This window comes from Bos grunniens, chromosome 7 (genome assembly GCF_055505025.1).
Source record: "Bos grunniens cultivar Pamir isolate PY7600 chromosome 7, Bosgru_T2T1.0, whole genome shotgun sequence".
NCBI classification, from domain to species: Eukaryota; Metazoa; Chordata; class Mammalia; order Artiodactyla; family Bovidae; genus Bos; species Bos grunniens.
In genome coordinates, this window is record NC_141171.1 from 99,109,025 (window position 1) to 99,123,730 (window position 14,706).

At 36.1% G+C, this 14,706-nt stretch overlaps 1 long non-coding RNA gene across 1 annotated transcript in view; it reads right to left on the minus strand.

Annotated features, from left to right (window-relative positions):
* Positions 1 to 617: 617 nt before the first annotated feature.
* LOC147370029 (uncharacterized) overlaps positions 618 to 14,706 on the minus strand; it is a 277,352-nt gene continuing 263,263 nt past the window's right edge. Inside the window, exons 4-5 of the long non-coding RNA XR_015168321.1 lie at positions 1,781 to 1,899; positions 618 to 1,273 (exon numbers count right to left, since the gene is read on the minus strand). This is a non-coding gene — a long non-coding RNA (uncharacterized LOC147370029). The remainder of the gene's footprint in view (positions 1,274 to 1,780; positions 1,900 to 14,706) is intronic.

Here is a 14,706-nt window from a genome sequence, read left to right on the forward strand (position 1 = left end):
AGTCTACTCATAATCATTTTTCTTACTATAATTCTTTTCACACATTTAATCATTTAGAAGCCATGAATCATTCATTTATGTTAGTGTATAGTTTTTAATACCCTGAAATAGGCAGAGTCCTTTAGCAGTTTCCACTGTATCAGTCTACTCTGTGCCACCAGGAACTTAGGAATCTGCAGCTACTTTCATCAATTTGATAAGGTCACAGGGTGATAAGCTTAATTATAAGACTTAAACTTCCATCATGAGACCAATATTTTTGTCTTGATTGTTAAACTCTGCAAAAATAACCTGTCTTCTCTCTCTCAGAAATTGAGTTAGTTATTTACTGTTTCAACTTGCATCACTGACTGACGAACCCTGGGGGCTTCTTCAAAGTCTATAATACAAGTGTTAATAATCATGCTTTAAACTTCTAACAGGAGTGTAAGATGCCCATAAATGATGATAAATCTCAGTCTGCAATGTGACCGATTTATAGTGTCAAAGCACAGCCTTCTAAGGCTGAATTCTATCTGTCATGTATTTAAAAAATCAAAGCTCTCAAAACTCCAGTGTGTGAAATGAAACTTTATAAAAGGTCTATATCATGAAAATCCCCTTGGACCTTACGAAAATAATTTGCAACTTTAGATTTTATTCCTTATTTTTTCAACAGCAATTAAAACAGCTTAAGTGAAACAGTAAAATTTGCTAACACTTTCATATCAAATCTGTTAGAAATCTCTTTCCAAATGACTTAAATTTGAATAGCCTGATATTCACATTCTTTATGGGCAATATTATTTAATTTCTACATCTTTTATTCTTTCATATGTAGCTAGAATAACTTGATCATGAATATCAAATAAAAATCAAGATACTCTTGAATGGAAAACTAATTGGAATGTTCATTTTATGTGTTTTATAATTATTTTTTGATTCACACTATTTAAGTAAAATGAAAATAAACAAGAAAATTAAATTGAACAAGTAGTAGAAGTCAAAATTAAAATTCTTCCTACATATATTAGAATTAGTACCTCCAGAAAACAGAATTTTAAAAAGTTAGAATAAACATTATTAATGACCTCAGCAGAATATGAGACTGAACCTATATCACTAATAATTATAAAACTTAGGTTAAAAATAAACAATGAACTTTGAAGGCACCAGAAAACATCAAAGACGGAACTCAAGGGGCTGACGTCTCAGAAAACAGATAAGGATGCTAAGGAAGCCCCACATTCACCACTGCTGGTCCTCCTCAGAGAATCTGATCACTTGCTGACGTCTGAAAAAGATTTAAAGAGAAAGTAACCAAGAGCCTCCTAAATTCTCCGTGGGCAAGGGAGAAAATAATTATATATAGTTCAGCACAACCAAACTGCCAGGAATTTTAGACATTATAATCCTATAGAGAAATAAAAGAAACATAAAAGCATGGCTGTGTCTAATATTTTATGTGCAATATGCCCATAAGGCATTGAACAACCCCTAAAGGGCAAGTGCAGGGTGCAGTAAGTAGAGAAACACAGCAAAAGCAGCCATTCTAGGGCTGAAAATTTACTTAGAAAATTCTGCAATATTGAGATACTTTAAACACACTCTATTGGTTCTGTTTCTCTGAAGAACCCTGACTGACAGTATTATCTATTTTTAGCCTGGTGTTACGGGAAGAATATACTCTATATTTCTGATTTAACCTAAGTCTTAGACAAGCACCAAATCCCTGAGTCTCAGCTATTTATTCTTCTCAGGTCCCCGCCCCTCCCTGGATGTATTTCCGGGTCTAACTTACATTTCTTCTCCTTCTCCAGGGACAGTTTTGTTTTCTGTTCTTTGCCTTCAGATGTTCACTTCAGTGCCCGAGGATGATGGTGTTTGCTGTTCTTACCTCCAATGTGAAGGTTTTAATTCCTTAGGGGAGAGAGTAGAGAAAAGAACAAGTACACTTGCATGCCCTTCATACCAGAGCCACAAGTGTTCTTCCTAGGTCTAAGATAAGAATATTTTCTTTGTAACTTCACCCAGTAATGTCTCTGAGCACCCACTGGGGTTCAAGGAGAAAACGCTGAAAAGAAGGTACTCCGTTAATTTCTGTGGACCCATGGGTGTCACACTCCATCACCAATGTGCTGCTGATGACCACATCACACACCAGACTAAATACATTCTTCCTGGTACCCAACTGCTTCATAAGGTATTGCCTGTGTCCAGTCTTTCCCTGGAGGCATCTCCTTAGATTTTAGGTTAGTCTGTTGCCCTGCAACCTCAGTGCTTAAGTAAGCTCAAGTAAAGTTCTGTATTTGTACTTGGTCTGGCTTTTTTCCTCTAAAAGCTTAGAAGTGAAGAAGTGAAGTCACTCAGTCATGTCCGACTCTTTGCGACCCGGTGGACTGTAGTCTATCAGGCTGCTCTGTCCATGAGATTCTCCAGGCAAGAATGCTGGTGCACTGGGACGACCCAGAGGGATGGTATGGGGAGGGAGGAGGGAGGAGGGTTCAGGATGGGGAACACATGTATACCTGTGGTGGATTCATTTTGATATTTGGCAAAACTAATACAATTATGTAAAGTTTAAAAATAAAATAAAATTAATTAAAAAAAAAAAGAATACTGGAGTGGGTTGCCATTTCCTTCTCCAGGGGATCTTCCCAACCCAGGGATCGAACCCAGGTCTCCCACATTGCAGGCAGACGCTTTACCCCCTGGGCCACCAGGGAAGCCCAAAAGCATGGAAGCGGCACTCATTTCAGGTGTCTCATCTCTGAGCAGAAACTAGATGTCAACAAACAGACGTTTAATTAAAATTTTTGACGCCTTGGTTGTCATTTGTAAATAGGAAAATAAAATCCATATTTTGCACAAAGAAAGAACTTCTATTAGATTAGGGATACAAATGTAAAAAATAAAGCTATACAAGTTTGAGAGGAAACATGGGTGAAATTCTCTTAAATCTTGGTGAAGGGAAAGACTTTTTAACTATAACTCAAATACAGAGGCAACAAAATGAAAAGAATAATGAATTTAAACATGTAAAACTTTTTCTGTCTTTTAAAGATTTATATTATGAAAATCAACCATTAAAATAATAAAAAACTATTAAAATGGGAAGAAATGTTTGCAGTATATAAAACAAAGAACTAATATTCCTAATACCGAGAAACTTAAAATTGTTGCATTAAGGAGCAAATTTCTGATAATGAGAGGAAAAATATATGAATAGGCAATTCAACAACAACAAAAAAAAACATATAAATGGATTTTGAAAATGTAGAAAAAATTTCAAACTCATCTTTACAGAAATACAATAAAGAACAAGAGATACTATTTCCTACTAGTGAAACTGGAAAAAAAAATGTCTGTTGGTGAAGCTGTGCTATCAGGCATTCTCATTGTTGCTGGTGGAAATGCAAACAGGTCCACTCCTTCTGGAAGGCATTTGACAATACCACTGAAGAATTGATGCTTTTGAACTGTGGTGCTGGAGAAGACTCTTGTGAGTCCCTTGGACTGCAAGGAGATCCAACCAGTCCATCCTAAAGGAGACCAGTCCTGGGTGTTCATTGGAAGGACTGATGCTAAAGCTGAAACTCCAATACTTTGGCCACCTCATGGGAAGAGTTGATTCATTGGAAAAGACCCTGAAGCTGGGAGGGATTGGGGGCAGGAGGAAAAGGAGACGACAGAGGATGAAATGGCTGGATGGCATCATTGACTCAATGCACATGAGTTTGGGTGGTCTCTGGGAGTTGGTGATGGACAGGGAGGCCTGGCGTGCCGTGATTCATGGGGTTGCAAAGAGTCGGACATGACTGAGTGACTGAACTGAACTGAGCTGAACAAAATTATACATGAACTTAACTTTTGACTCATAAATCTTAAATGTAGGAATCTACCCTGAAGATGAATCTCTTACATCGTAAGGATACATTTGAGCAAGGTTATCTCTGTAACATTTCTTATAATTGCCAATATTGGAAATAATATAATGTAAATAGAAAAGAAGCTGAATAAGCTATGATAGCTTATGGTAGTTTAAGCTTTAAATCTAGAGACCATCACGTGCCCATGCTAATAATTCATTCTATGTGAAATGTCCTCACTTGAAACATGGCTCTTAGAAACAGTTTCAGTTACATCTCAATCAACACTATAAGCCTTATATAATTAAAATCATAAATGATGTAAGAGTTACATTTAGTGAAAACTGTGGCTTGCTGTACTGATGAGAGTGAGAATGGGTTTTTTGGACATACAAAGTCTAGACTTTGTATGAAGAGGATGTAAAGATTTAATGAGGCCTTTAAAAAATATCACCTTCAGTATTTTAAAAATATTCCTTACAAATCCCTGGACAAATAATAGGAATCCTGTGAGATTTGCAGTTCTGCTGGGTAAAGTTGACATCTCAATTTTGATTCCTAAATGACTGTTTGTGTGTGCATGAAAGTCGCCCAGTCCTGTCTGACTCTTTGCAACCCCATGGACTATAGCTTGCCAGACTCCTCAGTCCATGGAATTCTCCAGGCCAGAATACTGGAGTGGGTAGCCTTTCCCTTCTCCAGGGGATCTTCCCACACCAGGGATCAAACCCAGGTCTCCCACATTGCAGGCAGGTTCTTTACTGTCTGAGTCACCAGGGAAGCCCAAATGACTGTTTAGCCATGAGTATCTTAGGACATTTCTTCTCTGATGTCAGTTATAAGGAAATAGAACCTGATCTCTGTTACTGTGTCATTTCTGCTTTAAGTAAAACTTCCCTGAGCTAGTAACCAAGATTTTTTCAAAAATTTTATTGAAGTATAGTTGATTTAAAACACTGTGTTAATTTCAGCAGTAATGCAAAGTGATTTGGATATATATATATTCTTTTTCATATTCTTTTCCATTATGGTTTATCACAGAATATTGAATATAGTACACTGTTATACTAAATGACCTTCTTGCCTATTCATTCTATGTGTAATAATTTGCATCTGGTAATCCAAATTCGCAATTTTTCCCTCCCCCACCCATCCTAACTCTTGACAATTACGAGTTTGTTCACTATGTCTGAAAGTCTGCTTCTGTTTTGTAGATATGTTCATTTGTGTTCGATTCTGCATATAAGTGATATTATATAGTATCCGGCTTTCTCTGGCTTACTTCGCTTAGTATGATGATCTCTAGGTCCATCCATATTGTTGTAAGTGGCATTATTTCATTTTTTTTATGGCTGAGTAATATTACCTTGCTTATATATACCATACTTTCTTTATCCATCCATTGAGGGGTATTTAGGTTGTTCCCATGTCCTGACTATTTTAAATAGTGCTGCTGTAAAATAGGAGTACATGTATTTTTTTAATTATAGTTTTATCTGGGTATATGCCCAGGAATGGGATTGCTGGATCATATGGTAGTTTAGCTTCTTAAAGAATCTCCACAGTGTTTTCCATAGCAGCTCTACCCATTTACATTCCCACTAACAGTGTGGGAGGGGTCTCTTTTCTCCACACCCTCGCCAGCATTTATTACTTACAGATATTTTAGTGATAGACATTCTGACTGGTGTGAGGTGGTACTTCATGGTAGTTTTGATTTGCATTTTTTTAATAATTGTCAGTGATGAGCATCTGTTCATGTGCCTATTGACCATCTGGTAGTCTTCTTTGGAGAAATGTCTAACTCTTCTATCCATTTTTTTTTTTTTGGCTTGGGTTGTTTGTTATTGAATTAGATGAGCTCTTTGCGTATTTTGGAAATTAAGCCCTTGATGGTCACATCATTTGCAAATATTTTATCCTGGTCCAAGTTTGTCTTTTCATTTTGTGTATGGTTTCCCTCTCTGTACAATACTTGTGAATTTGATTAGGTCTCATTTGTTTATTTTTGGTTTTATTTCTATTGTCTTGGGAGACTGCCCTGAGAAAACATTGATTTGATTGTGTCAGAGAATGCTTTGCCTATGTTCTCTTCTAGGAGTTTTATGATGTACTAACTTATATTTAACTCTTTAAGGCATTTTGAGATTATTATATGGTATGAGGGTGTGTTCTAACTTCATTGATTAGCATTTTGGGGGGAAGCCAAATGTAAGTAATGTAGAGGAACTTTCTCATTGTTTCCCTCCTTAAACACATCAATTTGCCTTCTGAAGAAGAAAGGAATCTGCTGAATTTTACCTTTATCTCTAGTTTAAGTAGTCATATTTTTACTACTTTTATATCTTCCTTCAGCAGCATGCAGCAGGAAATCCATTAACTGGTCACTGAGTAAGCTATTCACCAGTTTAGCAGATAGTTTTTCTCACCTCTGTAAAATATATTATTTCCATAGGATATTGAATTTTCATAGTTCATAATGTACTCCCTAACAATGGATTGCATGTTTATCAAGACTCTGAAGGGTTTATTCTAAGTCTATTTATTCCACATATACTTCATTTAACTTATATAATTTAATTATTATGCAATGCAGGAAACCAAATAAATAATAATTTTGCTACAACTAAGTTTGCTGCTTTGAAAATTACAAAAAAATTATCAAACATTAGCATGAGAAAGAGAAATGCATCAATTTGGGGGAACATAGGCAATTCTAGAAGAATTTTATACCTGAATTGATGTGGAAATATTTTAAAATTCTTGCTCTAGAGAAAATAAATTAAGCATTGCTTAAAATGCTACATCCTAAAGCAAACTAATTATGAATGAATAGACATTTATATATTTTGAAAGAAAATCAAATATAAATTTTTTTATGCTCTACTTTACCCTTTATTTTTCAATTAAGCAACAAACTATGGGTATAAGTTAACTTGAATGAGTCCTTCTACATAATTTTACTGATTTGATATAGATTCATAATATGGATATTTAAAAATATTTTTGTGATAATTATGTTTTTAACATCTATTCTTTTTCAGTGTACTGATTGAATTTTTATCAAATACATACATTCTTCTTCTGCTGCTGTATATTAGCCATTTATTTGTTTCCCTATGGAAGAAATGGAAAAGGAAATGGCCACCCACAGCAGTATTCTTGACAAGATAATCTCATGGACAAAGGAGCCTGGAGGGCTATAGTTCATGGGATTGCAAAGAGTTAAACATAACTGAGCCACTAAGCATAGACGAATATTTAGTATATTTATCTTTGTACTCACACACAAAAGTTTCTCAGGTGCTGCTATTCTTGTTCTGACTTGGACATTAATTAATTTTCTTTTTAGAATTTCTAAATTAGGTATCATATTTGCTGAAGTTTTTGACAATATTTTTTCTGGTAGGGAGATTAAGATATTATTATTAAGATAGTCTCTTCCATTTTCCCCCAAAGACTGAAGTGTTCTTGCATTTCTGAACTAACTTCCAATTGGAGTGGATTATTTTTGTTTCAAATGGCTAGATTTGGGGGGGCTACTATTTTAGTTTTTACTTAAAAATCAATAGCATTAAGTGAGCCCTATATTTTTCCTTATATTGGAAGCTACCAGTTTATGACAGTCGTATCAGCCTTAGAAAATTACTTGGGTGCCTTTATATCTATTTCTATTTTGTCTTACTGAAACTGAGTCCCCTAAAATCAAGTTGCTGTACTGAGTTTATGATTAATCTCTCTCTAAAACTTTATTCGCTTTCTTTCCTATCCCAGTTCATTTTAGGATCAAAGAGGTATCAAAGACAAAGGGGGCCTGAAGTCAAGCAGGACACGGAGGGGCCTTCCCAGGCACAAAAGTACCTCTGTGGCTGCTCAAAAGCACCCTTTCTTATTTGTGGACAAAAAGGCTTAACCTCCTAGGCCTTTCCCAAGTCCCAGAGAGCAGACTCAAGCAATTAATGATTACAACGATGGAGTCACAAGACTCCTAGATCCTCCTGAAAAGATACTGATAATAATCTGAAGTATAGCTTTCAATTGTTCTGTAGAACGCAGGTTTGAATGGTGAGTATAGGCTGACCACAAGCACTAGACTCCAGACTGGTTAGAACAAAAATATTGTGATTCCTGAAACATCACTCTGTTATCTCACCACCAACCAGTCACTGGAAGATTCTCTTTGAACAACGGATTTAGATATTGACACTCCAAATGGTTCTTTATGTGGAGTATATGGTAGTATCTTGTCAGCTATTTTACATTTGTTTCTGTTTCTTTTTTTTCCTGCCTTCTCTGGTTTTAACTTAGTTTTTTAATGGTTCCATTTTACCCCATTCATTGATTATATTATTGTTAGTGGTTGCTAATAATAACATTCTAGGGTCTACAACATACTTTAAAAAACAATCTAAAACCTCTTTCACACACTATACCACCTCATGTGGAGCGTAAGATATTTTTAATTATGTAAAATCAGTTTCTCCCTCCCATTTTTTTCTGCCCTTGTTGTCATGGATTTTATGCTGTTAAGACCCAAAATATTGTTGGTATGTTTTTCCTCAGTTATCTTTAAGAAAAAGTGAAGAGTAAAGGTAAAATACAATTATTTTTTTTTCATTTTCAACCTTCTTTATTTCTTTCTGCCAGTTTAACTTTCTGATTGATCATATCCTTGTTTCCCCCAAAACTATTCTGTAGCATTTCTTCTGGAGTAGGTCTAATGGCAACAAGTTAATTCATTTTTTTCTGTTTCACTGAGAAATTATTTATTTCCCCTTTAACTTTGAAGGGTTTTTTTTCATGGAATCTAAAATTCTATATAGACATTTTCCTTTCAGCACAGTAAAGATATGATTCTCTGTCTTATTTGCATAGTTTCTGATGAGAAGAGCTGCTGTACTCTTATTCTTCTTTTTGTAAGTAATACTTTTTTGTTCTTGCTGCTTTCAAGATTTTCTTTGTCATTGGTTTTCAACAGTTTGAATATAATATGTATAGGTTTGTTTTTTCTTGGTGTTTATACTGCTTGATGTTCTCAGTTTCTTGGATTTATGGTTTAGTGTCTCTGATTAACTTCAGAAAATTTTCAGCATTCCTTTCTTAAGTACTGTTCCTTTATTCTACTTCTGAGTTTCTCGTACACATACAATGACTCTAATATTGTCACTTAGTTCTAGGATGGTCTTCAGTGGTGCTTGTTCATTTTCTTTTTTTTCCTTTGCATTTCAGTTTTAATACTTCCAACTGATAGATTTCCATTCTGACTTATTCTTTCCTCTGCTTATTGGTTCTATTGAGGCAGTCAGAGATGCTCTCCATTTCTGTCACCACCTTTTAAAAATTTTCTAGCATTTACATTTCATTCTTTCTTGTAGATCCTATCACCCATGTGATCTTTCTATGATACCTCCTAGCCTGATGGGAAGTGAAAATGACTGCTAGAGAGGGGGAGGTGAAAGTTAGTTTCATCGGGTAGGTAATACCCATCAGTAGCCCCGAAAGAATAAGCCACATTCCTGGTATCAGAGGAAGCCATAGAAGCTTTATTTCCAAAGAATAGTGATTACTCGAGCTGTCTGATGGTTCCCTAGAAGACTGTACTCAATTGGCTTCTTTTTATAGGAACTCACATGAACTTGCTCAGTGCTAAGAGCAATACCCAAGAGCTAAGTAAAATCTAAGGGCATAAGCATTTACTGAAGAAATAAACGAAGAGTCAGGTGAGGAGAAGAATCGCTAGGCATCCTGAAAAAGAGGACCTGAAACATCCCTGAAATCTCATGAGGAAAGGTGAAGGTTCCTGTCTAGATCAGTGTCAGCAGGCATCTTAGATCAGGAATTCCTGCTCATGATCCAACTTCCTAACCAGTCTAGCCTTTGTGATGAGTCCAGCACTCCTGAGGTTTGAAGGGGAGGGGTTCTATGACGTGCAGTCCTATCAGAAGCAAGTTATCAACAAAGGGAAGTTTTCAAGAAATGAAATTTAGTCCCAAAACAAGCATATACTGGAGCATCACATCTCTCACTGTGGTCCCTGCATGCGTGTTCAATTGCTCAGTCGTGTCTGACTCTTTGCAACCCTGTGGACTGTAGCCCACCAGGCTCCTCTGTTCATGGGATTCTCCAGGCAAGAATAATGGAGTGGTTTGCCATTTTCTCCTCCAGGGTATCTTCTTGACCCAGGGATGGAACCCACGTCTCTTTCATTAGCAAGTAGATTCTTTACCACTGTGCCACTTGGGAAGCCCCTCTCTGTGGTAGGTCATATGAATTATTTATTCAGAATTTTATAAAAGTGTTTCCTAAAGAAATTCTATATTTACTCATGAATTCCTATATTAATCTAGATTTGCTGATGCCAGGAATCAACCACATTAACCCTTATCAGTTGGTCCCATTTTTTTAAGTTGGTTTTTCTTGTAAGACTCTCGAATTGTTTTTAGAAAGAGAGAGTTTATAAATGTGTTTCAATATGTACTTCACTATGACTACTTCAAAATCAAGGAATGAATTGTTTGAAATTAACAGGGATATTTTCTATTATATATAAGAAGATGCTACTATAATGAAAACAGTTATCTCAAACTGTGTTTGGTAAATATAAGTGCTGCCAGCCCACCAAAACTGTTTTTATCAATGTTAATTTACCCAAAGAAACACTGAACTTCAAAAACAAAAAATACCCTAAGACAATATAGTCAACTATTTTCCAGTTACAGATGCAACACTTTAGTTCAGGAGAGAGATAATATTTTTAACATGCCAAGAAAGATAATTTATACTTGAGGGGGTCTAATGTGGCTTGGGATAAACCTATCATCTTAATTTACATTTCAAAAAGTAGTGAAATAAAGCAAGAACATATTTTTTGCCATGAATATTAACTCACATGGATGTAGTACTTGGTTGAATAAAATGCAACTAAGATAGAGTTGGAACAACACATTGATTCCAAATTAGAAAAGGAGTGTGTCAAGACTGTATATTGTTGTCCTGCTTATTTAGCTTCTATGGAGAATACATGCTGGGCTGGATGAAGCACAAGCTGAAATCAAGATTGCTGGGAATAATATATATATAAACTCAGATACACAGATGACACCACCCTTATGGAAAAAAGTGAAGAGAAACTAAAGATCCTCTTAATGAAAGTGAAAGAGGAGAGTGAAAAAGTTGACTTAAAACTCAGTCTTCAGAAACAAAGATCATGGCATTTGGTCCCATCACTTCATGGTAAACAGAAGGGGAAACAGTGGAAACAGTGACAGACTTTATTTTTGAGGACTCCAAAATCACTGCAGATGGTGACTACATCCCTGAAATTAAAAGATGCTTGCTCCTAGGAAGGAAAGCTATGACCAACCTAGACAGCATATTAAAAAGCAGAGACATTACTTTGCCAACAAAGGTCTGTCTATTCAAAGCTATGGTTTTTCCAGTAGTCACGTATGAACGTGAGAGTTGGACCTTAGAAGGCTGAGTGCCAAAGAATTGATGTTTTTGAACTGTGGTGTTGGAGAAGACTCTTGAGAGTCCCTTGGACTGCAGGGATCTCCAACCAGTCTATCCTACAGGAAATCAGTCCTGAATATTCATTGAAAGGACTAATGGCAAGCTCCAATATGTTGGTTGCCTGATGCAAAGAGCCAACTCACTGAAAAAGACCCTGATGCTGGGAAAGATTGAAGGCAGGAGGAGATGGGGATGACACAGGATGAGATGGTTGGATGGAATCACCAACTTGATGAACATGAGTTTGAACCAGCTCCAGGAGTTGGTGATGGACAGGTAAACCTGGCTTGGTTTTGAACTGAACTGAAGATAGAGTATCTCCTTATGTTATTGTGGAAAGTTCAGTTCAGTTCAGTTGCTGAGTCATGTCTGATTCTTTGCAACCACATGAATCGCAGCATGCCAGGCCTCCCTGTCCATCACCAACTCAAGAGTCTTCTCCAGTACCACAGTTCAAAAACATCAAAGTTATTTTATTACAAGTATAGTAAGCTTATATGTTTTATATGGTAGCCATATTGTTTTATATATTAGCAATATAGTTTTATATGTTAGCAATAGTTAATTGAAATTTGATACTTATTTTAAGATTTAGAACAAAGAAATCTGTGTTGTGTTACCTCTTTGGAGTTAAGTTAGAATTCATCATAGGCCTTTATTTTTTACTTTTCAAATGGTAAAGAAGAGAATAATCTCATTTCAGATATTAAAATCATATTAAAATTACACCTTTCTCATGGTATCTTTGCTCTCAAAACAAGCTTCCAATCAGATGCCCAAAAAAGAAATCAAAGAAAAATGTATCACTCTCAGTAATTAAAAAATGTCATTAAACAAAGTAGAGAGCCATAATTTTATTTATTATCAACATATTATAGAAATATAAACTGAGTATTTTAGGTTTCTAAAATGAAATTCATAAAATACTGAAATTCTTTGCTCAACTAACAAATGAGAGCCAATAATTTTGAGCTTATCATTATTTACATATTTTATAGAATAAATATATTTTTCATGATTAATTTGTAGAAGTCAGTATATTATAAAGGAATACCTATTATTTAATCTCAAAGATATCTGATATATATAATCTAACAGACTTTAACATTACTGAAAATTTGTGTATTAGAGAACTGAACAGAATTATTTGAGAAGTGACTTAAAACATGAATATATATAACCTATATAACTGAAAGTATCATTTAAAGAAATAGGAAAATATAATAACATTGCATAGAAAATTTAGGAAAATTTCTTTTGAATAAAATCTTCATATTGTTTCTGCATTTCAAATGTGTGAACATTATCAATAGACTTGGATACTGCCATGCAGATAAGCATAACTAACTTAATCATCAATCCTTATTTGAATGCCTACCACATTCTAAGCTTCATAACAAGTAACCATATTGAAAGAGACAAAATGTCTAAGAACACTTTGACTAGCAGAGGTGACAGACAAATAGTTTCAGTATAATTTTATGAATTCTAGGACAGAATAATCTGTAGACTTTTATGACAATACATGAAAAGTATCCTTTTTTTAATAAAAGAAATAATGACTGAAGCCTTCTGGAATGAGTCATCCCCTAAACTGAAACTTCAAGTTGGATGGGAACTGGCTATGTGAAAATGGAAGGAGTCTGTTTTCCAAAGATGGACCAATACGTGAAGTATCAGATCAGATCAGTTCAGTTCAGTCGCTCAGTCGTGTCCGACTCTTTGCGACCCCATGAATCGCAGCACGCCAGGCCTCCCTGTCCATCACCAACTCCCGGAGTTCACTCAGACTCACATCCATTGAGTCAGTGATGCCATCCAGCCATCTCATCCTCTGTCGTCCCCTTCTCCTCCTGCCCCCAATCCCTCCAAGCATCAGAGTCTTTTCCAATGAGTCAACTCTTCGCATGAGGTGGCCAAAGTACTGGAGTTTCAGCTTTAGCATCATTCCTTCCAAAGAAATCCCAGGGCTGATCTCCTTCAGAATGGACTGGTTGGATCTCCTTGCAGTCCAAGGGACTCTCAAGAGTCTTGTCCAACACCACAGTTCAAAAGCACCAATTCTTCGGTGCTTAGCCTTCTTCACAGTCCAAATCTCACATCCATACATGACCACTGGAAAACCCATAGCCTTGACTAGACGAACCTTTGTTGGCAAAGTAATGTCTCTGCTTTTGAATATGCTATCTAGGTTGGTCATAACTTTCCTTCCAAGGAGTAAGCATCTTTTAATTTCATGGCTACAGTCACCATCTGCAGTGATTTTGGAGCCCAGAAAAATAAAGTCTGACACTGTTTCCACTGTTTCCCCATCTATTTCCCATGAAGTGATGGGACTGGATGCCTCTGATACGTGAAGCACACATTTAGAAGGGGAAAGACATCTGTGCATGATGGCCAAGAAAGAAAAGGACAAGAAAAAGTCCTGAACAAGTAGACCTGTTAAATGTTTTCAGGGGTCACAACTATAGTCATTTCTCAGAAACTGTCACTGTGTACGTGTCTGAAACTCCAGCTTTCTCCTTGTTATATGCCAGTTGGGTCAGAGGACCAGATTTATTAACCATTTAATAAGTAGGCTAGTGTGTGAGCCAATGAACAGCTGCCCTGAAAATATATCAAAGGATGAGGCCAAGAACCATATCCCGCTATGAAAGCCCAGAGGCCACAACTGATAACAAGCAGTTCTAAAACCACCCAGAACATCATCCTGTTATCTGCAGAACATTATTCCTTGACTGTGCATCAGTCCTCAAAGAGCTTCTAATATATTCAGGAGGTAGACATCTGATTGCAGATGTTTGACACGACTATCTATGTTGATATGTACAACTACTTATCGTCTACAGAACACTGACCTAAATGAAAGCAGGGGATATTTCCATTGTTTTAAACTAAATATATGTCCAGAGTAAAATGTAATACTCTCCATTATTTGTAAATAATAAAGAGGAACACTGATATATTTAAATAGATGAAGATATTGAATGGATATTAGAACTGAATTTGAAATTTTGAATTTGTCCTAGGTATGCTATTGTGTGTGTTTAAGTAGAGGAAGAGTCATAGGAGCATTTTCATGAAATGGCCAAATAGTCAAATGATCAACTGCCTCTGAATGGAGTTTTGCTCCAGTGGATACACAGAAATTTCAAAGAAAGTGAAGTTGTTTAGTCTTATCTGACTCTTTGCAATTCCAAGGACTGTAGCTCACCAGGCTCCTCCATCCATGGAATTTTCTAGGCAAGGGTACTGGGGTGGGTTGTCATTCCCTTCTGCAGGGGATCTTCCCAACACAGGGATAGAACCTGGGTCTCCCGCATTATGGGCAGATACTTTACCATCT